General features: G+C 44.1%; 1 protein-coding gene across 4 annotated transcripts in view; it reads right to left on the bottom strand.

The window, feature by feature from the left end:
- Window positions 1-24,995, bottom strand: part of NEDD4L (NEDD4 like E3 ubiquitin protein ligase) — a 615,111-nt gene that overhangs the window by 254,936 nt on the left and 335,180 nt on the right. The gene's annotated exons all lie outside the window — the stretch shown is intronic.

Below are 24,995 nucleotides of genomic sequence, written 5' to 3'. Positions count from 1 at the left end.
AAATAGATCAGCCATTCCCACCACCGACTGGGCTGCCTTCTTCCGGCCCTCCGAGAAATAAAAGTGTTGTCTCCAACGACCAGATTATAGCTGCTCACTTTCCACTACCTTGAGCTAGAAAAAAAAAAACGGGAAGAGTTGAGGGTACCACTGTAGGGTGACCAGACATCCCCGGTTTCTGGGGACAGTCCCCGGATTGAGGACACTGTCCCCGGATCAAGTCTGTCCCCGGTTTTGTACCCAGATTGGATTTGTACTGGGGCTGGGGAAATTTCAAAGACAGGGGGGTAGATTCAGAAAGCAATTACGCCTGCATATCCATAGATACGCAGCGTAATTGCTAAGTAGCGCCGGCGTATCAACTTTCTGTATTCAGAAAGCTCGATACGCCGACTGTAGCCTAAGATACGACTGGCATAAGGCTCTTATGCCGTCGTATCTTAGGGTGCATTCTGACTCTGGCCGCTAGGTGGCGTTCCCGTAGTTGTCAGCGTAGAGTATGCAAATTGCATACTCACGCCGATTCACAAACGTACGCGCGCCCGGCGATCGTGTTTTACGTCGTTTGCGTTCCTCGCTTTCGTCGTAAGGCTGCTCCTGCTATTAGGAGGCGCAGCCAATGGTAAGTATGGATGTCGTTCCCGCGTCGCGATTTTTAGAAATTTACGTCGTTTGCGTAAGTGGATCGTGAATGGCACTGGACGCCATTTACGTTCACGTCGAAGCAAATGACGTCCTTGCGACGTCATTTACCACAATGCACGTCGGGAAATTTTCCCGACGGAGCATGCGCAGTACGTTCGGCGCGGGAACTCGCCTAATTTAAATGATCCACGCCCCCTACGGGATCATTTAAATTACGCGCGCTTACGCCGGTCCCTTTTACGATACGCCACCGCAAATTACGGAGCAAATGCTTTGTGAATGAAGCGTAGCTCAAGTAATTTACGGAGGCGTAGCGTAAAAACGATACCCTGCGCCGCCGTATCAGTGCGCGCCCGTACCTGAATCTGGGCCAGTAAGTGCAGAATTAAAAATAAATATATCTATTTTTCCATTATCTGTGTCCCTTTCTGATGATCATGTGCTGGTCGGAGCGGAGGGAATATTTCTTCAGTTTCGAGTGCATGCCCATTCCGCTCGCATGTTCTTCTGCCTTAACTCAAGTCCCGGCCAGCTCATCTTCTTGCCTTTCCTGGCAGAGTGATTTTCTCCGCTCCCCATCCAGTAGTTGCCGGGGCCCGGAGAGGTAGACTTGACAGGTTGTGAGGCGGGCAGCGGCGACGAGGAGCAGAGAGTCGCTGATTGACGCCAATACTAGTAGAAAAAAATAAAAAATGTCCCCAGATTTCATTTTAAAAATCTGGTCACCTTATACCACTGGAAAACCCCTAACCCAAACCCAAGGGTTACAATTACATATACCAGTATGGCCTAGCTAGTGCTAATTTATTATTATTATTATTATTATTATTATTATTATTATTATTATTATACTACAGGATTTATATAGCACCAACAGGTTACGCATTGCTTTACAATATAAAAAGGGAGACCGAACTGGTACAATACAATAAAATACAAGAGGGCCATGCTCATAAGCTCTTACAATTTAATAAGGATTGGCAAGTGGTACAGAAGGTTATAACTGTGGGGGAGAGCTGGTATTAGTGATAAGTTGGAGGCATGATGGGCTTCCATGAAGAGATGAGTTTTCAGGGATCGTCTAAGGGCAGCCAGAGTAGGAAATAGCAGATTGAGATAGAGAGTTCCAGGAGGATGGGAGAGGCTCTGGAGAAGTCCTGGAGAAAAGGAAGCTAGAGAGCAGGAGGTCTTGTGAAGAGCGGAGAGGACGGTTTGGGTAATATTTGGAGACAAGATTGGTGATGTACCTCGGGGCAGAGTTGTGAACGACTTTGTATGATGTTGTTCGTATTTTAAAATTAATTTGCTGGGCGACCGGAAGCCAGTGTGGGATTGGTGGAGAGGGGTGGCAGACACTGAGCGGTTGGTAAGGTAGAGGGGTCTGGCAGCAGCAGTCATGATAGACTGAAGAGGGGATAGCCTACGGAGAGGTAGGCCTATGAGGAGTGAATGAGTCGTTTGGTAGTTGAATTCGTTAAAAAGGGGCACATTTTGGAGATGTTATGGCGGTGAAGTCTACAAGCTTTTAACAACGATTGGATTTGTGGGGTTTACAACTGCAGTACTAAGGTCAGAGAGAAAAGATAAGCCAGAGAGAAAAAAAACAACATGGAGGAAAACTTCTTGGGTCAGACTCCTGGTTATGTTTTCAGCTCTTTGATGGGACACGCGACACGGTCCGAAGCTCCGTGACCGCGGGACCCGATCGCCGCCGGTGTCCCGCGATCAGTCACAGGAGCTGAAGAACGGGGAGAGGTGTGTGTAAACAACACCTTCCCCGTTCTTCACAGTGGCACTGTCATTGATCGTCTGTTCCCTGATATAGGGAAAGACGATCAATGACGTCGCACGTCCAGCCCCGCCCCCCTACAGTTAGAAACACATAGGAGGTCACACTTAACCCCTACAGCGCCCCCTAGTGGTTAACTCCTAAACTGCAATTGTCATTTTCACAATAAACAATGCATTTTTATAGCACCTTTTGCTGTGAAAATGACAATGGTCCCAAAAATGTGTCAAAATTGTCCGATGTGTCCACCATAATGTCGCAGTCACGAAAAAAAAACGCTGATCGGCGCCATTAGTAGTAAAAAAAAAATTAACAAAAATGCAATAAAACTATCCCCTATTTTGTAAACGCTATAAATGTTGCGCAAACCAATCGATATACGCTTATTGCGATTTTTTTACCAAAAATAGGTAGAAGAATACGTATTGGCCTAAACTGAAGGAAAAAAATTTTGTTTATATCTTTTTTGGTGATATTTATTATAGCAAAAAGTAAAACATATTACATTTTTTTCAAAATTGTTGCTCTATTTCTGTTTATAGCGCAAAAAATAAAAACCGCAGAGGTGATCAAATACCACCAAAAAATACCACAGCAAAAAATGCATTTAAAATGCATTGTTTATTGTGGAAATGACAGTTGCCGTTTAAGAGTTAACCACGGGGGCGCTGAAGGAGTTATGTTTGTGTTTACAACTGTAGGGGGGTGTGGCTGTAGGAGTGACGTCATCGATTGTGTCTCCCTATAAAAGGGATGACTCGATCGATGCAGCCGCCACAGTGAAGAACAGGGAAGCCATGTTTACACGCGGCTCTCCCCGTTCTTCAGCTCCGGGGACCGATCGCGGGACCCCAGCGGCGATCGCGTCCGTGGATCCCGCGGTCCCGGAGCTTCGCCCGCGACCGACGGCTGGGTAGATGTACAGGACGTACCTGTACGTACATCTGCCCAGCCGTGCCATTCTGCTGACGTATATATGCAGGAGGCGGTCGTTAAGTGGTTAAAAACCACACAGGGGGTTATTTACTAAAGGCAAATCCACTTTGCACTACAAGTGCAAACTGCAAGTGCACTTAAAATTACACTGAAAGTGCACTTGGAAGTGCAGTCGCTGTAGATCTGAGGGGGGCATGCAAGGAAAATAAAAAAACAGCATTTTAGCTTGCACATGATTCCAGATCTACCCCTCAGATGTACAGCGACTGCATTTCCAAGTGCACTTTCAGTGCTATTTCAAATGCACTTTGTACTTGTACTTGGCCTTTCGTAAATAACCCCCCCCCCCCCCCCCCAGTGTGCACGAGACCTTAAAACTGACTTCTAAGTGGGGTGGGGGGGCTCTGTAATTACTATAATCACACAAAACCAAAATGACTTTGTTTATCCAAAAGTCTCACAATATAACCAAAGGCAAAAAGCCTACTGTAGAAAAATGTCTGAAGTTGGGCTTCACAGTCTGTGCAGCCTTGTGGAAAATCAGAGATTCAATCACATAAGCAGAAGGGTGGAAATTCTAGGAGGCCGTTTTATGCTCAACTACTATTGCCAACTTTGCAAGAAGAGAACCATTTCTGAGCACTTTGATTTCATAAACGTACGTTGCAAGTACAAGCACAGCATATGCATACAAATCACAGAGCTGGAGCATTTCTACAACTGTCACTTTTTTGTTTGTTTTTGTTACTAATCATCTGATCACATTTGGCAGAAAATTTCCTGCACGTGATATTTGATGTTTTCCAGGCAGGGCCAGGTTTACAGTTCGGTACATTAGACTTGTGTCTACAAGAAGCAGGACAAATAGGCGGCTTTACCCCGTGTCATTTTTGGGCACACATTTTTTCCTAGGGTCAGTACAAATAGCCACCTCTTATAAGAATGTTTATACAGATTTACAATATACTGTGCCAAGTCAGGACAAGACCAGCTTAACTGGGTGACATTAAGAGTCCGTTCACACATAGGCGGCACGACTTCGGGGGCGACTCTGCAAGTTGTCCTGAGGACGACTTCAGAGGCGATTTGCAAAACGACTTCTGTATAGAAGTCAATGCAGGTCGCCCCGAGCCGCCCCCGAAGTCATAGAGGAACCATTTTCTAAGTCGGAGCGACTTGCGTCGCTCCTATTAGAACGGTTCCATTGCATTGAATGGGACGCGACACGTCAGGCGGCAGAGCCGCCTGTCGTGTCGCCCCAGTGTGAACCGGGTCTTAGGCTTCATGCACCCTGCAATTCTTCTAAACACCCATCTCCTGGCAAGAAGAAAGCAGAGATAAGAAGGCACTTAAAGCTGCGTTTATCTAAATCATTTAGGCAAGTTGGGCAAAATGCTCCTCTCCTGAAACACAGACTCCTTTTCTGCCTCTAAATGCCTGTAAACATTTATGTGTACACGCAGACAGAGGGAGATTTACTAAAACAGTTGCACATTGAATCTGGTGCGATTCAGTAGTGCGGTTTGACATGCGATTCAGCAAGGTGGTTTCCATGTGAGTTTCAAAGCTCTTCAATCTCTCTCTGTGGAAAATCAGATTGCAGCGTGCCAAACTCACACAGGACCCTTTTCTAAAATCGCAGTACGAATCACCTGAATTTACACTATATTACCAGAAGTATTGGGACGCCTGCCTTTACAAGCACATGAACCTTAATGGCATCCCAGTCTTATGGTGGCCATACACTAGACGAAAAACAATTTGTCATCTGGACAGTTCATTCGTTTATCGTCTAATCCACAGGTGTCAAACACAAGGCCCGCGGGCCAAATCCGGCCATTTCATGTGGCCCTTGCATCGCTCCAGCCTTCCTCTGGTCCTCCTCCAGATCCTTACTTTCTGCTTTCAAGCAATGCATCCAGCTTCTTCCCAGCAGCAGCATAAGGAAAAGGGGGGTACACTGATGTAAGGGAGAGTGGAGGACTAAACTTCTGATGGTGGGGTGGCTCTTGACATCTAATGTTAGGGGGAGGGGATGTGCTGGACAGCTAATCTTACAGATACAACCGGCCCTTTTGAGGACAATCATAATGCTGATGCGGCCCACGAAGAAATTGAGTTTGTACTAGTCAATGAGCACAGATCGAAAATCGGTGATGTTTTTGAGCCACAAAATCGAATGAAGGGTTTGGAAAACTTCAGCCGAACGGATGACAAATTGAAAGGTTAATGTGTTTCTCGTCCAAACAGTTTGCACAAAACGAACAAAAGATTTATTCATTTATGTCAGATGAACGATTTATCGTTTGTATTTGTGATGATCGTTTGTTCTCAAGACCATGTGTTTGTTTTTTTCGAAAACTCGTTCGAAACATTTTTCAACAGGTGTATGGCTAGCATTAGTCCGTAGGGTTCAATATTGAGGTGATTCACCCTTTGCAGCTATAACAGCTTCAACTCTTCTTGGAAGGCTGTCCACAAGGTTTAGGAGTGTGTCCATGGGAATGTATGACCATTCTTCCAGAAGCACATTTGTGAGGTCAGGCACTGATGTTGGAGAGAAGTCCTGGCTCGTAGTCTCTGTTCTAATTCATCCCAAAGGTGTTCTATCGGGTTGAGGTCAGGACTCTGTGCAGGCCTCCACCTCAAACTCGCTCATCCATGTCTTTATGGACCTTGCTTTGTGCACTGGTGTTGGGTTGTTTTTCAGGGGTTGGACTTGGCCTCTTAGTTACAGTGAAGAAAACATTTAAAGCGTCAGCATACCAAATAACTTTGGACAATTTCATGCTCCCAATGAAAACCAAAGAAAAAATAATATAGCGTTTACAATTGCGATATTGTAACTGAATCTTATTAAAAATTACCTTTACTTTTCAATCTGCAGCTCTTTCATTTTTTTTTATAAAATGTCCTACTTGTGTGATTGGCTCACTGATGTTTCTAATCTGCTCCCAATAGGAAATCACGGCTAAAGGGATGCAGGCCCAGCGGGTTTTTCTTATTAGTGCCCTGCAGGTGCAGCAGCTGATAGATAACTGTGAAACCACTGCCATTTGATCCACTTTCCCACATGGACACAAACACACAGGGATTTCTTCTTAAAAAAACAAAAAGTTTGTTAAAATTTGGGTGCCTCTCCACTGGCTAAATCACTGGCACTACATTTTGGGTAAGGGTGCAAGTTAGAGATCCAAGCCACAACTAAAACGGAAATACACAGAAGAAAATGAAGGTACAACATCCAGGTATTCCGTCTCCTAGCCAGTAGGGAATATCTTTTTTTTTTTTTTTTTTTTTTTTACAAGAAAGGTTTACTTTGAGCTTCAAAAATAATTATAAATGGTACACGAGTTGTATTCTATTTATCTGTAACTAAAAAAAAAAAAAAATACCAAGCCCCTCCAGATTTATTTTACAACGTCTCAAAAGCTCTAAAACCTTCTGCAAACCCCAAAACTATTTGCAGCAAAAAGGAAAAATATATAAATATTAATACAACAAATTTGTGATTTTAAAAGTATTTTACCACTTGTCTTAGCACACCCTGATTATTCTGCAGATCGACTTTGCAAATCCGAGGCATTAACCTTGCAATTTTGTTTAATTTATTTATTTATGTTAAAGACTACCAGGATCCAAGTTCCAAACACAGAGCCGTAGCAGATATGTTAGCTCAGTTTAGTTTACAAGACAAGTGCCAAGGCTCAGCACAATCGGTCATTGTTCTTGCTGGATACCGAGCCAGCCAAGACATCAGCGCTGGTAAAGGACGCCCATCGACGGCGCTGTGAACGGAGACTGGCAGGTGCAAGATCCGGCACTAAAATAAAAACTTTTAAGGCAAAGCAGAATTCTGCTCACACAAACATTTCTCCGAGGAGCTATAGCTACTGTGCATGGACACAGCTTACAGTTATGGCCAAATGGAGACACCTACAACTCTGCAAAACTTAATTAAATGATTGCATTCCTTAAAGGGGTTGTAAAGGAAAAAAAATTTTTTCATAATAAGCATCCTTTACCTGCAGACATTCCTCTTTTCACTTCCTCATTGTTAGTTTTTGCTCAGAAGTTGCTCTATTTCTTCTCTGTTCTGATCACTTCCTGCTTGTCCGATTTTACTGACCACCGTGAAGGGAGGCTTTACTGTGGTGGTCAGTAACGTGCTTGCCCCCTCCTGGGAACTACATCTGTGCGGCAGGACGCTCTCTACATGTTAGAGACCTCAAGGAGGTGTGAATTACTGGGCGTGCCGCAATGCATACTGGGAAATGTAGTTCTTACATGAACGAGCGCCGCAAACCAGGAAGTGAATGAGAGAACATTAACTAGAATGCCGGAGGTGATATAGATGAAGGAATTTAAAAGGTATTTACTCGTTTTTTAACAGAATGTTTTTCCTTTAGTGACCCTTTAAATGGAGACCCCTTCACCAGACTATTCATTATTATTATAATTATACAGGATTTACAGCATCGACAGTTTGCACAGCACTTTACAACAGGAGGGCAGACAGTACAATTTCAATACAGGAGGAATCAGAGGGTCCTGCTCGTTCGAGCTTACAATCAGGGCCAGGACAAGGGGTGGGCAGGAGGGACGGTGGCACTGGTCACTGGTATTATGTGAGGTGGGGGGGCCACAAGGAGATTGGGGGGAGCGGATTTATGTTGGGAGGGGAGATTTGTGTTAGTAGGAATTATTGGGGGGGGGGGGGGTTTGTGCTAGAAGGGGGAATTTATGCTGGGAGAGGAATCAGAATGTGTACTTTGAGAGGAAATTTGAGGGATTTGAAGGGTAGAGGATTTGTGGTGGAAGAGGTGATTTTTAAGGGGGGCATTTGTGCTGGGGGGGATTTAAGCAGGGGAAGTGGGTTTGTACTGGGAGGAGGGGGATTTATGCTTAGAGGGTAATCATGCAAATGAGTGCTCAATTTTTTTTTTATACATTTTTAATTGGGGAGGGGGGCGGGAAATTTTGTTGACACACGATTCTAATACATCTTGGGGGGGGGGGGGGGGGGTTGGAATATTCTCCCTGGGCTCTAGATAACCTTTTCCCCGTGTTCTGCCTAATAAGTTCCCCCCGGCGTATAAGGATCCCTCTGTACTGCGCAGGTGCGGCACAGTACGAACTTAACTGAGCCTCTGAAAATAGCCGAAGATGTAAAGCCGAGAGTCAGCTCTACACAGCGCCTGCACACTGACTATGGCACATGTCACACGCTTCCGATGCTAGTGCTACTCTGCAAGGAGCGGGGGTGATTTTAGCAATAAAGTACACGTCTTGGCGGGGCGTGTTAAAACAAATGAAGGGCGGGTTATGCACTGTTGATGGTCGGGTTTTGCAATGTGCCCCGCTAAGACGTGTATAGGTGCCGTGTAGAGATGACTCTCAGCTCTACATCTTTGGCTATTTTTGTAGGCTCAGTTGAGTTCGTACTGCGCTAGCAGCCGTGCCTGCACAGTACAGGGGGCCCTTATCTGCCAGGGGGAACTTTTTCAGCAGGACACCGGCACTGCTTATGATCCAAAAGGGGTGTAGGGGGAGAGTCAAGTGGTACAAAGGGTATGTGGATCAACTGTGGGTATAGAATCGGGGCTTTTCAGGGATCACCTAAAAGTGGACAGAGTAGGAGACAAACAGGTTGGGGTAGGGTGTTCCATAGGATGGGAGAGGCTCTGGAGAAGTCCTGGAGGCGAGTGTGGGAGGAGGCGACAAGGGAGCTAGGGTTCTGTATTAAGTGTATAGAAACCTGTCAGATACTGCAGACATGAAGAAGGAGATGATCAATAAATATAGGCAGACACACTACAAATGCATTCATTAGAGACCCCTGACATGGTGTAAGACATGGGTGCCCAACCTTCTGAAGAGCGAGGGCCACTTAAGCAACTTGTTAACCAGTCGCGGGCCACAATGAACAGAGCAGGCAGATGACAGGTCCATGTCCACTCTGTATATGCAGAGCAGACAGGGGCACAGCCCACTCTACTATATTGGCCCTCCAATCCGATCTGCCAAGATGGAAGGGGACGGATCCCCCTTCTGTTTTTTTTTAGCAAATTGAATTAGAGGTAGGTGGGTGTGAACGGTCACAAGTCCATTTACATCTGTGACTCAATAGAGGTGAACGAAGGGTCCAATTGGGTTGGACTGATCGCGTCAAAAGGGGCCTAAGGCTGCTTTCACACTGATGCGCTGCGGTACCCACACCGATGGTGCAGCGCAGTGCTCCTGTGGCTTTCCTGTGGGTTAGCTGCACTTAGACTTCTATTATATCCTGCAGGCGTGGTTCACTTTCTGAAGTGCACCAATTAACCCACAGGTAATAACAGAAGTCTATGGCTCAGTGCAGGTAACCCACAGTTGTTCTGCGCTGCACCTGCGACTCAGTTTGAAAGCAACCCACTAACCACTGCAGAACATATATGCCCATATATACACTGTGATTTTAGTATTAAACTTACCTTTAATGACAGTCTTCCATTCAGGTATCACCAGCTGTTACTGTCCCGGGCAGAGAGAATTTGGTATCACTCCACCTGTGACAGGAGTTGGTGCTATAAATGAAGCATCGGCTTTTGGCAACCCATCATCCCAGAGCAGGAGGTCGCGGGCCACATCAGAGGGCTCGGCGCACCCCTGGTGTGGTTGGGCACCCCTGGTGTAAGAGATGGTCAGATACTGCGAACATGCTGCTGGTGTTGTAGACTGGTGTCATGCTTCAAGACATAGTCATAAGCTGGGGATACAAGTCAATGCTTCCATAGGTGTGCAACATTTGACCCTTCTCTTAGCAAATTCATTATAAAAGATCAAAGGAGAAAAAAAAAACATAAAAGAAAAGGGATCGAATAGGTGTCAAAGGGCCCCATGTGGCTCCAGGTTGAGTATCAGAAGGCTCGTGATCTGATGGTTTTTCATTACGGTCTATGTCACTACTGTGGAAAATTCCTCCAATGCTCAAGAATCATGGTGACAGGTGAACAGAAAACAAGGATAAAACCATTGGAAATACAGAAAGTCATAAAATAACTAACTTACATTCCTCGCTTCTTCCTGGTGAACCTACAACTTTCATTCTAGTAACTGCCTTCTATCTGATTGCTTAGGTGGGACTGCCTGCTATGAACACCTGACCAGCCACATAGTGCCTGACAAGAAAAACAGTTGGGAAAAGCAGTGAGCCAATCACATGAAAAGCAAAAATGTACAGAATGTTCCAAGGAAGCAATAGATGAATTCTTTGGCAGCTTTATAAAATAACATCTGGCTGACGACGCAAACAGAAAGAATACTTTTATGAACATTAAATTACGTTAAAGTGGCTTGTGCTGCAGATCTAGTTTTATACGTGGTCATCGGTTTAGGAAATATGTTATAAAAAAGAATGGTTGCAACTCATTTGGTCAATAAGCGGTCAGCAACTCTCTAATGCAGGCAATACATGTATCGAATTTCCCACAAATTTTCTTTCGAAAATCAAAAATATGGTGCGTTTTGTGATCGGATGATGCCACCACTGATTTCTGAATTTGACCAACCAAGCCTTCAATTTCACCTCGTGTGGCTACAGAAAATAGTTTTGGTGGCTGGAAATGTTTTTTTCTTTCCAGGTCACAGCTCGTGCACATTTCTTTTTGGATTATATTTCTCACACAATTCACCCATCAATAAACTTTGTTCGTTTTTCAAGAAATTTCCAACATGCCCGATCACTCAAATTTGATGACCACATGAAAATCAGCCATTGCTGTAGCCCACTAATGGTGCGAAATTCAAACAAATATTCTTAGTTACGATTTTCAAAAAAATAAAAAAAAATGTGGAATTAGACACATGTATGGCTAGCTTTAGATGTCCAACCAGCATAGTACCAGCAATGGAAAATATCACCTGTACACAATTACTCTAAGGCAGTGGTTCTCAACCTTTCTAGTGCCGTGACCCTTTGATGAAATTTCCCAAGTTGTGGGGACCCCCAACAGTAAAATTATTTACAAAGTGTATAGCACCCAAGCATGTATCTAGCACTGACACGGAATAACCACTTTTGAGGAACCAACTGGGACGTTCATATATAAATGATATGTCTTGTTCCATATTAATTATTTTCTTGCATAGCCACGTCATGTGGGACTTAAAAAAAAAAAAAATGGCTGAACTCCGCTTTAGGTCCAACATGACGTGGCTATGCAAGAAAAAAATCATTATGGAACAAGACATATTATTTATATATGAACGTCCCAGTTGGTTCCTCAAAAGTGGTTATTCCGTGTCAGTGCTAGATATTCAAAGTGTATAGCACCCAAACATGTATATAGCACTGACACGGAATAACCACTTTTGAGGAACCAACTGGGACATTTATATATAAATGATATGTATTGTACCACAATTATATTTTTCACAGTCATGTCAGGCTTATTTAATCAAAATCGATGTATTAATTACACTGCTGTGACAAACAGTACAAAAATGCCTTAATTACCGGTATTTAGTGCCTGGCTTGCCAAAGTACCTCAGGTTACCTCAGGTGTTCCGTCAGCATCAGCAACCCGTCTATTATATTAACAGGAAGTGACGCCGCCGCCATCTTGGTACCCTCGTCCGCAGCAAGACTACAGTTAGAAGTCGGCAAGCGGACATCTTTTTACACCCACCAAAGTCTTGTATTTTACATGTATTTTTACCAGTAAACTGAGCTTATATACTATATAAAGCTTATATAGTATATAAGTTCAGCTTACTGGTAAAAATATGTATAAACTGCAAAACTTCGGTGGCTGTAAAAAGATGTCCGCTTGCTGACTTCTAACTGTAGCCTTGCTGCGGACAAGGGTACCAAGATGGCGGCGGCGTCACTTCCGGTTAACTTTGCTTGCTGACTTCTAACTGCAGCCTTACTGCGGACGAGAGTACCATGATGGTGGCGACGGAAAGTCACTTCCTCACGGTTCTCCTCTACCGGAAGTGACGTCATGCTGGCCGAGACGGACAGACTCAGGCGTAAACAGTAATTTCGGGTCCGTCTCGGCCAGCGTTACAGTTTGGACTAGCATTCCCGACCCCCGGCAAATTGCCAAGCGACCCCCGGGTTGAGAACCGCTGCTCTAAGGACTTCAGAGCATAGATGTATTATTTTGCCAGACAAAAATGACCATGGGTACAGTGCTTTGAAAAAAATATTCGTACCCCTTGAAAATTTTCCACATTTTGTCATGTTACAACCAAAAACGGAAATGTATTTTATTGGGATTTTACGTGATAGACCAACACAAAGTGGAACATAATTGTGAAGTGGAAGGAAAATGATAAATAGTTCTCAAATTTTTCTACAAATAAATATCTGAAAAGTGAAGCGCGATTTGTATTCAGCCCCCTTTACTCTGATACCCGTAACTAAAATCTAGTGGAACCAATTGCCTTCAGAAGTCACCTAATTAGTAAATAGAGTCCACCTGTGTGTAATTTAATCTCAGTATAAATATAGCTGTTCTGTGAAGCCCGCAATTTTTTATTTTTATTTTGAGTACCTAAAGGAACATGAAGGCCAAGGAACACACCAGACAGATCAGGGTTAAAGTTGTGGAAAAGTTTAAAGCAGGGTTAGGTTATAAAAAAATATCCCAAGCATTGAAAATCTCACGGAAAACTGTTCAATCCATCATCCGGAAATGGAAAGAGTATGGCACAACTGCAAACCTACCAAGACATGGCCATCCACCTAAACGGACAGGCCGGGCAAGGAGACCATCAGAGAAGCAGCCAAGATGGTAACTCTTGAAGAGCTTCAGAGATCCACAGCTCAGGTGGGAGAATCTGTCCACAGGACAACTTTTAGTCGTGCTCTCCACAAATCTGCCCTTTATGGAAGAGTAGCAAGAAGAAAGCCATTGTTGAAAGAAAGTCATAAGAAGTCTCATATGGCATGCAGTTGTTGAGAAGCCATGTTGGGGACACAGCAAACGTGGAAGAAGGTGCTTTTTGGCCTAAAAGCAAAACGCTATGTGCGGTGGAAAACGCACTGCACATCACACCATCCCCACTGTAAAACATGGTGGTGGCTGTATCATGTGGTGCAGCTGCTTTTCTTCAGCAGTAACAGGGAAACTGGTCAGAGTTGATGGGAAGATGGATGGAGCCAAATACAGGGCAATCTTAGAAGAAAACCTGGTAAAGTCTGCAAAAGACTTGAGACTGGGGCAGAGGTTCACTTTCCAGCAGGACAACGACCCTAAACATACAGCCAGTTACAATGGAATGGTTTAGATCAAAGAATATTTAAGTGTTAGAATGGCCCAGTCAAAGTCCAGACCTAAATCCAATTGAGAATCTGTAGCTTTCAATTCAATCTGCTTGAGCTAAAATGGGCAAAAATGTCCCTCTCTAGATGTGCAAAGCTGGTAGAGACATCCCCAAAAAGACTTGCAGCTGTAATTGCAGAGAAAGGTGGTTCTACAAAGTATTGACTCAGGGGGGGCTGAATACAAATGCATGGCACACTTTTTCACATATGTATTTGTAAAAAAAAAAAAAGAAGTAAAAACCATTTATAATTTTCCTTTCACTTCACAATTATGTGTCACTTTGTGTTGGTCTACAGCAGTGTTTCTCAATTCCAGTCCTCAGGCCCCCCCAACAGGTCAGGTTTTCAGGATTTCCCTCAGATGAAAAGGCTGTGGTGATTACTAAGGCAGTGAAACTGATCAAATCACCTGTGCAAAATAATGGAAATCCTGAAAACCTGACCTGTTGGGGGGGCCTGAGGACTGGAATTGAGAAACACTGGTCTACAGGGATCTCCAAACTATGGCCCTCCAGCTGTTGCCGAACTACATGTCCCGTGAGGCAATGTAAAACTCTGACATTCACAGATATAACTAGGCATGATGGGAATTGTAGCTCCTGAACAACTGGAGTGCCATAGTTTGGAGACCCCTGGTCTTTCACATAAAATCCCAATAAAATCATTTTACGTTTTTGGTTGAAACATGACAACATTTGGAAAATGTCAAGGGGTATGAATACTTTTTCAAGGCCCTGTGCATGTTTTATTATGCATAGTATTGGAAACTGTAAAACAGACATATTTGTGCCATATTATAAACACACAATAAAGGAAAAAGTTGCTAACAGATTGGCACAGTGTATAAGCAAGTCAAACACAAATGCTTGGATGATGACTATGGCATGGACTTCACAACCAGGGACCTTCTCATGAAATAATGCTGTTAAAGCTAAACTGCTGCACCATCAGTTAAGTAGAGGCTTGAGGAGCTGGTCATCACTGCCCTGTAGCATTTTTATGTGCATCGTTCTTCGTACGGACATTTTTCTACAATTTTCGCACTGTGTGTATGGGCCTTAAGGGTCAACAGAGGAATGCATTCACTGCTTACTTCCTCCATAATGATCTGACTGGTTACATGATCTACTGCAGAGTCCAGCAGGGAAGTGGAAGCATTCCTCTACTAGCTCTTCGCTTACAATTGACAGCAGAAATCGATGTATCTGTAGTCCGTTCTGAATGGGGTATGATTTAACTAAAGAGGCACCAACCAATCCTCATCCCTGCAGCCCCCATCCCAAGTCTGGACCCCATAGGAGAAGCGTGAGCTGCTATGTTAGTAGTTCCATTGCCAACTACCGTATTTATCGGCATATAACACGCACTTTTCTCCCCTTAAAATCAGGGAAAAATCGTGGGTGCGCGTTATACACCGATCCGCTGTCTCTGAGCGGCGTCATATACCGAGCGCAGTACACTCGGCCGCGCTCGCGGTCACGCCCTGTGCCGCCTCCTGGCCTTTATGCGAGAGGAGACGAGCGTGGCCGAGCATAGCCGAGTGTACTGCGCTCGGTATATGTCGGCGGCGGCGCTCAGAGACAGCGCGGGAGAGCTCAGACACAGCGCAGGAGAAGCGGGGAGGACACCACCGAGGCCGCAGACGGACGCCGGACCGGACAAGGTCGCCGATGGACGCCGGGCAAGACAACGACAAACTCTGTAATTCTTTTTTTTCAGGAATTTCCCTTCTAGAGTATGGGTGCGCGCTATAGGAAGATAAATACGGTAAATATATTAAGGTGCAAGCTTTCTTCTGGCATGAATTTTACGGAAGAAAAGGCAAGTTTCCAAAAGTTTGCACAATGAAATGGAGTTTGACACCCCTGCTAGTCTATAGTAACTCCTCTTCTTTTTCATTGCAGATAAATTATGGATTCCAAGCTTAAAGTGGATGTAAACCACAATGTAGAGAATAAGATTTACTATCATCTGTGCCCAGTCTTGCCACACATAGTTAATCCAGCTCTGAGCAATCCACTTTTATTGTTCAGTGAAAATTAACAGACTTCCAGTCCTTTCCGTCTCCTTGCTCCGAGTGACAGGGTTTTTACATATCTCGTGCACTAGCTTGGACACAATGCACATTCCTGGATGTTTATCATAATATGGGGGGTGATCCACAGTTCATTGTGACAGGTAATGTATGTCACTCGAAGCAAGGGGACGGAAAGGACTTTTTATTTAGACAGGTTTTTATCTGGAAGTCTGTTAATTTTCACTGAACAATAAAAGAGGATTGCTCAGAGCCGGATTAACTCTGTGTGGCAAGACTGGGCACAGATGATAGGAAATCTTATTCTCTACATTGTGACATCAAAAAAGAAAAATGTTGGGGTTTACATCAACTTTAAGCAATTTGCTGTCATTGAGTTCTTGAAGAAAGAGGGGGGCAGGGTGTGCAACATAAGCATTTTATAGCCTTCTGTGGATGTCGGACAAGCTTTTGCTTGGAATCCATTATTAACCTGCAATTAAAAATAAGAAGAGCTGGTAGAGTAATTTTTCCTCAATAGCAACATGTGAAATTTGAATGACCTATGAAAGTTAATAAAAAAAAAAATAATTATGCCCACTTTTCCAGTACAGCCTCTGTATAATAATTTAGCCACATGAAAGGTATCACCTATATTTTTACTTTTCAACCTCATGATTTCAATATTAGCTGCTACAGTTGGGTTGACTCGGGCTCATGTACACACAGACTAGGTTGACCGCCGGCTGCGGGAAAGTGCAAAATGAAATCACACCACGATTTTGTCGCTTCTTGCAGCCTCTTATCCTGAATGTGATTTTCTCCTCGGTCAGGAGAGGGAGGTCCCCTAACCGCAACAGCTTCTAAACTGTTGTAAAAGCCTATAGGTGTGCATGGACACGAATGCCGCGTACACCCGATCATTTTTCAGGTTGTAAAAAATTTAGTTTTTTTAGGCTGCATTCACACCTGAGTGTCGGTCGTTTGGTCGTTTTTTTCGGCGTTTTTTTTCCAGCGTTTTGTTGCGCGTATTCATGCTTATTTGCGCGTTTGCATACAGCGTTGTCCGACGTTTTTGTACTTCGACGTTTTTTATTTTAGCCAATAGGAAAAATTATCATCTTTTCATCACTTGTTGCTATGTTGGTAGATTTTTTTAATCTTCTGCCTGGGTGACAAGTTCTATTGATTAAAGCGACGAAACGCCCATAGCAAACGCTCGTTGTCGCGCTAGTCGCTTGAATCGAGCGTTTCCATTACTTTCTATGGGAAATGGAAACGCTCAAATATGCCCAAACCGCCCGATACGCGCGACAAAAAAGGGTCCAGAACTTGTTTGAGCTTCAGTCGTTCGGCGTCAGGCGTATCGGCATGCAGATGTGAACCATCTCCATAGGGTATAATGTATTTTTTCCCCGCTAGCGTATTTGAGCGTCGCGCTTCAGGCGACAAAACGCTCAGGTGTGAATGCAGCCTTAATGTCATTAAAAACGATCGTGTGTGGGCTTCAGAACATTTTTCGGGTTCTGAAAAACGGGCAAATTTTTTTTCGAACATGCTCTAATTTTTAACAAAGTTTTTCGAGTTGTAAAAAATGGTCGTGTGTGTGGGCTTTAACGATGTGAAAAATCTGCGCATGCTCAGAAGCAAGTTATGAGACGGGAGCTCTCGTTCTGGTAAAACTACCTTTCGTAATGGAGTAGACAGAAAAGCGCGAATCGTCTTTTACTAACACAAAATCAGCTAAAGCAGCCCCAAGGGTGACATCATCCGAATGGAACTTCCCCTTTATAGTGCCGCCGTACGTGTTGTACATCACCGCGCATTGCTAGAGCATTTTTTGTCACGGTCGTGTGTAGGCAAGGCCGTTTTAATGATCAAGTTGAAAAAAACGTTTTTTTCTAGAGCCTGAAAAACATTGTTTTTTACAACCCGAAAAATGAACGTGCATACGCGGCATAAGACTTTTATGTAGTTGAGTTTAGGAGCTTTGGTAAAAAAAAAAAACTCCAAAAGCTCCTAAACTCAAGTTTAGAAGCTGTAGGGTGCATGAGCCCTTGTTTAGTGTTTTTTTGCAATCATAAGATGGCTGAAGGTGAATCAGAGATAGAAATTGCCCCAAATATTTCCACTATGCATTGACAGCAGAAGCCTCCTCTGAGTGAAAGAAGCCTTCCAGACTAAAGCCACTCATGGCTGTCCTGCGTCAAACATAGAAAACAATAAACTTTTCTTCTGAAAAGAACACTGCTGTCTGCTCTCGCCTATCCCAGCTACTACAGATGTGATTCTGTAACATAATCTGCAATCTTCCAGATGGTTGGATGTGTGCTGCTTCGGTTCCCATGCGTCACGTCTGATATCTCCCTTTCCATTCACTGGAAATCCTATTTAATTAGAGTGGTGCCAGTTCCCGGAAAATGTGAGAAATGTGCGATGATAACTGGAGAGAAGGTTTCCAAATACCTACATGTTAATGTATATCAATAACATGTAATCTAAGGTGTGGGGGATCTAGAAGGGTAAGGGCTTCTGTACGGGGCCTTATAAGAGATGGTCCAAGACCTTCCGGTCACTGGCTATTTGGCTGAAGGCAGTGCAAAGGATCTAAACAGGACAGGTTCTCATTTAAATGTTTTGTGCTGTATTCGGAACAATCAGGTGTGCACACACAAGGACTGCTGTTCTTAAAGTGGTTGTAAACCAGACGGACGCCGGACCGGACAAGGTCGCCGATGGACGCCGGGCAAGACAACGACAAACTCTGTAATTCTTTTTTTTCAGGAATTTCCCTTCTAGAGTATGGGTGCGCGCTATAGGAAGATAAATACGGTAAATATATTAAGGTGCAAGCTTTCTTCTGGCATGAATTTTACGGAAGAAAAGGCAAGTTTCCAAAAGTTTGCACAATGAAATGGAGTTTGACACCCCTGCTAGTCTATAGTAACTCCTCTTCTTTTTCATTGCAGATAAATTATGGATTCCAAGCTTAAAGTGGATGTAAACCACAATGTAGAGAATAAGATTTACTATCATCTGTGCCCAGTCTTGCCACACATAGTTAATCCAGCTCTGAGCAATCCACTTTTATTGTTCAGTGAAAATTAACAGACTTCCAGTCCTTTCCGTCTCCTTGCTCCGAGTGACAGGGTTTTTACATATCTCGTGCACTAGCTTGGACACAATGCACATTCCTGGATGTTTATCATAATATGGGGGGTGATCCACAGTTCATTGTGACAGGTAATGTATGTCACTCGAAGCAAGGGGACGGAAAGGACTTTTTATTTAGACAGGTTTTTATCTGGAAGTCTGTTAATTTTCACTGAACAATAAAAGAGGATTGCTCAGAGCCGGATTAACTCTGTGTGGCAAGACTGGGCACAGATGATAGGAAATCTTATTCTCTACATTGTGACATCAAAAAAGAAAAATGTTGGGGTTTACATCAACTTTAAGCAATTTGCTGTCATTGAGTTCTTGAAGAAAGAGGGGGGCAGGGTGTGCAACATAAGCATTTTATAGCCTTCTGTGGATGTCGGACAAGCTTTTGCTTGGAATCCATTATTAACCTGCAATTAAAAATAAGAAGAGCTGGTAGAGTAATTTTTCCTCAATAGCAACATGTGAAATTTGAATGACCTATGAAAGTTAATAAAAAAAAAAATAATTATGCCCACTTTTCCAGTACAGCCTCTGTATAATAATTTAGCCACATGAAAGGTATCACCTATATTTTTACTTTTCAACCTCATGATTTCAATATTAGCTGCTACAGTTGGGTTGACTCGGGCTCATGTACACACAGACTAGGTTGACCGCCGGCTGCGGGAAAGTGCAAAATGAAATCACACCACGATTTTGTCGCTTCTTGCAGCCTCTTATCCTGAATGTGATTTTCTCCTCGGTCAGGAGAGGGAGGTCCCCTAACCGCAACAGCTTCTAAACTGTTGTAAAAGCCTATAGGTGTGCATGGACACGAATGCCGCGTACACCCGATCATTTTTCAGGTTGTAAAAAATTTAGTTTTTTTAGGCTGCATTCACACCTGAGTGTCGGTCGTTTGGTCGTTTTTTTCGGCGTTTTTTTTTCCAGCGTTTTGTTGCGCGTATTCATGCTTATTTGCGCGTTTGCATACAGCGTTGTCCGACGTTTTTGTACTTCGACGTTTTTTATTTTAGCCAATAGGAAAAATTATCATCTTTTCATCACTTGTTGCTATGTTGGTAGATTTTTTTAATCTTCTGCCTGGGTGACAAGTTCTATTGATTAAAGCGACGAAACGCCCATAGCAAACGCTCGTTGTCGCGCTAGTCGCTTGAATCGAGCGTTTCCATTACTTTCTATGGGAAATGGAAACGCTCAAATACGCCCAAACCGCCCGATACGTGCGACAAAAAAGGGTCCAGAACTTGTTTGAGCTTCAGTCGTTCGGCGTCAGGCGTATCGGCATGCAGATGTGAACCATCTCCATAGGGTATAATGTATTTTTTCCCCGCTAGCGTATTTGAGCGTCGCGCTTCAGGCGACAAAACGCTCAGGTGTGAATGCAGCCTTAATGTCATTAAAAACGATCGTGTGTGGGCTTCAGAACATTTTTCGGGTTCTGAAAAACGGGCAAATTTTTTTTCGAACATGCTCTAATTTTTAACAAAGTTTTTCGAGTTGTAAAAAATGGTCGTGTGTGTGGGCTGTAACGATGTGAAAAATCTGCGCATGCTCAGAAGCAAGTTATGAGACGGGAGCTCTCGTTCTGGTAAAACTACCTTTCGTAATGGAGTAGACAGAAAAGCGCGAATCGTCTTTTACTAACACAAAATCAGCTAAAGCAGCCCCAAGGGTGACATCATCCGAATGGAACTTCCCCTTTATAGTGCCGCCGTACGTGTTGTACATCACCACGCATTGCTAGAGCATTTTTTGTCACGGTCGTGTGTAGGCAAGGCCGTTTTAATGATCAAGTTGAAAAAAACGTTTTTTTCTAGAGCCTGAAAAACATTGTTTTTTACAACCCGAAAAATGAACGTGCATACGCGGCATAAGACTTTTATGTAGTTGAGTTTAGGAGCTTTGGTAAAAAAAAAAACTCCAAAAGCTCCTAAACTCAAGTTTAGAAGCTGTAGGGTGCATGAACCCTTGTTTAGTGTTTTTTTGCAATCATAAGATGGCTGAAGGTGAATCAGAGATAGAAATTGCCCCAAATATTTCCACTATGCATTGACAGCAGAAGCCTCCTCTGAGTGAAAGAAGCCTTCCAGACTAAAGCCACTCATGGCTGTCCTGCGTCAAACATAGAAAACAATAAACTTTTCTTCTGAAAAGAACACTGCTGTCTGCTCTCGCCTATCCCAGCTACTACAGATGTGATTCTGTAACATAATCTGCAATCTTCCAGATGGTTGGATGTGTGCTGCTTCGGTTCCCATGCGTCACGTCTGATATCTCCCTTTCCATTCACTGGAAATCCTATTTAATTAGAGTGGTGCCAGTTCCCGGAAAATGTGAGAAATGTGCGATGATAACTGGAGAGAAGGTTTCCAAATACCTACATGTTAATGTATATCAATAACATGTAATCTAAGGTGTGGGGGATCTAGAAGGGTAAGGGCTTCTGTACGGGGCCTTATAAGAGATGGTCCAAGACCTTCCGGTCACTGGCTATTTGGCTGAAGGCAGTGCAAAGGATCTAAACAGGACAGGTTCTCATTTAAATGTTTTGTGCTGTATTCGGAACAATCAGGTGTGCACACACAAGGACTGCTGTTCTTAAAGTGGTTGTAAACCCTTACACGCCACTTTTCCCTACAGGTAAGCCTATAATAAGGTACTGGAAATATCTCCTAAATGTGCATGGTTTAGGAGATATTTACCATATACGCTTGTGCCAACATCATTGGCGCATGTGCACTAAAGAAAGGGCACGATCATGCCATTTCTATAGGGCCTGCGCCCGTAATGCGCGGGAGTGACGTCACGCAACGTCGGCCAGTCACAGAGTTGGAGCCCATGGCTCCGGAAGGAAGAGGAGTGAAGATGGACACGGCCACCAGTGGGGACATCGCAGGCTTCGTTTACAGGTAAGTGCAATGCATACTAACCCATTATGGTTTTACTTTGCAGGGGAATAAAGGGAATAAAGAGGAAGTAAAACCCATCAGGGTTGACTTCCTCTAAAGTGTATGTCTGGGAAAAAAACATGCACATTCTTCCACATTTTATCCCTTTAAAAATGCAAGTACAAAAAAAAATCCCAATGTTTGATCTGTCAACAAAAGCCTTTGCAGCACTGAAATCCAAACCAGACATGTCAACTGTGTCTTCTGGATAATAGAACTCTCCTTACTGTACCATCCCTTATGTATACCGTATTTATCGGCGTATACCGCGCACTTTTTTGCCCTGAAAATCAGGGCAAAATCGTGGGTGCGCGGTATAGGCCGATACCCGCGCCGAGTTTGAATACTGCGCCGACATATACCGAGCGCAGTACACTCGGGTATAGTCAGGCAGTCTCGGCTCCTTCCGCGCTCACGTCCTGGACGTACAGGACATCAGCGCGAGAGTTTTGCCGAGCCTGCCCGACAATACACGAGTGTACTGCGCTCTGTATATGTCGGCGCAGTATTCAAACTCGGCGCGGGAAACAAGCGGGGAGGACGCGAGGACGCCGCAGAAGGACGCCGGACCCGACGAAGAGGACACCTGAAGCCGCAGACGGACGTCGGACCCGACGAGGCCGCCGCACAAGACACCAAAACTGTAAGTACAAAAAAACTTTTTTCCACAGGAATCCGCTGCAACTTTAGGGATGCGCGCTATACGTGGGAGTGCGCTATACCCCAATAAATACGGTACATTGAGTCCAGTCCCAGAAAAACAAGGCTACTGCCTTGACTACCAAGAGCCTGCCTATACACTGTGTAGACTGTAGAGAAAGAGCTCTTGCGAGATGTAGTTCTGGGTGTGTCCTCAAATTGATAGAGACAGATCCCAGCAGCTCTCCCTCCAAAACTTTTACAAGTCTACTGATCATGTCACAAGGAGTAATAAAAGTTGTTTCTTAAAATAAAAGCAAAACAAATTGGTTATGCTTTAGAGAAGCCTTTTTCAATAAGGGTGCTCTGGCACCCTGGGGTGCCTTCAGGTTTCTACAGGAGTACCTTGACAAAATGCCTTAAAATTGCCCAAAAACTGTACTACAGTGCTACAAGTCAGCGGGTGAATCACCTGCCTTTTATTTACATAAAGCCACAGGTTTTTCTTGTACATAATTACAGCCTTCCAGCCACCAGTGTCCAACAACCAATGATGTTCATCACATGCCCGACGAAGGGGCCCTGCGTGGCTCCAAAACATTACACTTATTTCCCTAATGTGATCTCTTTCAATGAAAGAAACCTTTGGACAGTTGGAAGGTTGATAATAGCCGCCTCCATTGTAGATGTGATCATGGCTACCCTTTACGACTACTGTAAAGCCCCGTACACAAGTCCAATCCCGGGAGACAACGGCTGATTAAAAAAATACTTCGACCGGAGCTGACAGTTTTTTTTTTTTTTTCATGCAACCAAACAAAGGTTTGTACGAAAAAAATAACAATAACCCGCCTTAAGATTGTCCCACTAATCTCACCACACATGGAAAGAATTGCCTTCATCAATGTTGCCAGATTGTTCTTTTTTTTTAACCAATCGTTTCTTGCTTTTACTACTTTCAAAAGATTATTCAGTTCTAGACCTCTTGATTGCAGTGGCGGTGCGTCCATAGAGGGCGCAGGAGCGCCGACCCTCTCTCTCCTGCACTGTCACTGAAGTCAACAATACATTGCATGAATCTATGTATTGTCGCCGGCGCCGCTGCCGCCCACTATTCAGATGGCCGGCCCCCTGGTGAGCGCTGGCCATCTGAATAACAGCAGTTGGTTGGTATTTGGAAGTGTCTATCAGAGCCAGCGGCTCTGATGGGCTGTAATCGGCTTCCAAATAGTTAACCAGGGGACGCACAGGGTGTGAGTTCCCTGGTTAACGTTGACACGCGTCTTGGCCAATCAGATTCACCGGGTCTGGTTACCGGTAACCTGATTGGCTGAAACGACATTGGGGGGTGGAGAAGACATCAAGGGTTCGTGAAGGGAGGATGGCTGACCCCAAAAAGGTAAGTGCCGGACGGGGGGGGGGCCAATCAGGTGGTATTTGAGGGGGGCAATCTGGCAGCATTTTACGGGACAAACTGGCGGTTTTTGAGGGGGCAAACTGGCGGTTTTTGAGGGGGCAAACTGGCGGCGTTTGATGGGCACAGCGGCTGCGTTTGATGGGCACAGCGGCTGCGTTTGATGGGCACAGCGGCTGCGTTTGATGGGCACAGCGGCTGCGTTTGATGGGCACAGCGGCTGCGTTTGATGGGCACAGCGGCTGCGTTTGATGGGCACAGCGGCTGCGTTTGATGGGCACAGCGGCTGCGTTTGATGGGCACAGCGGCTGCGTTTGATTTCTTTTTTTCATTTGTTTGCGCCCCCCAAAAATGTTGAGCACCAGCCGCCACTGCTTGATTGCAAGTTATATTGGTGACCTATAAAAAAAAAAAAAAAAAGTTATCTGCCTTCTCTACTGACATCATGACCTCAAAAGTTTGAGTCAGTTTCCTGGAAACCGCCTTCCTGGTACAAATTAGTAGCTCAAAAGCATTAAAGCCACTGCATTGCCACGACAGCTTATTAATATTATACAGGATTTATACAACGCCAACAGTTTGTGCAGCACTTTACAATATAAAGGGAGACAACACTGTTAGGCTCCATGCACACTGAAGCTGATAAACTGCAGTTTATTGACGTTTTGGCTTTTTTTTTTAGAGCCAATAAACTGCACTCTATGCTAGCCTATGTGTCCATGGAAGTTTTTTTAGTGTTAATGAGCAGTGGAGTTTATGTTTTTTTTTTTCTGAACGCCAGAAATTTGCGTTCAAAGTGCCGCAAAACGTCGATAAACCCTAATAAACGCAGCTCCCAGCGTTTTTTTTACCCATTGGAAAAAAAAAAGCTATACTGAAAAATGCTAATAAACGCCATTGCAAAAACACTAAAAACGTTGAAAGGCTCCATGCAAAGCTACTGGCGTTTTTTATAGCTTTTTTTTAGCTTCCAGTGTGCATGGAGCCTTACAATACAATAAAATGCAAGAAGGTTAAGAGGGCCCTGCTCATAAAAGCGTACAATCTAATAGAGTGGGACAAGTGTCTCAAAAGGTTATAACTGTGGGGGATGAGCTTATAGAAGTGATAACATTTCAGTTGGTTGG

Source organism: Rana temporaria, chromosome 1, assembly GCF_905171775.1.
Source record: "Rana temporaria chromosome 1, aRanTem1.1, whole genome shotgun sequence".
NCBI lineage: Eukaryota > Metazoa > Chordata > Amphibia > Anura > Ranidae > Rana > Rana temporaria.
This window is presented reverse-complemented; position numbering and strand designations above follow the sequence as displayed.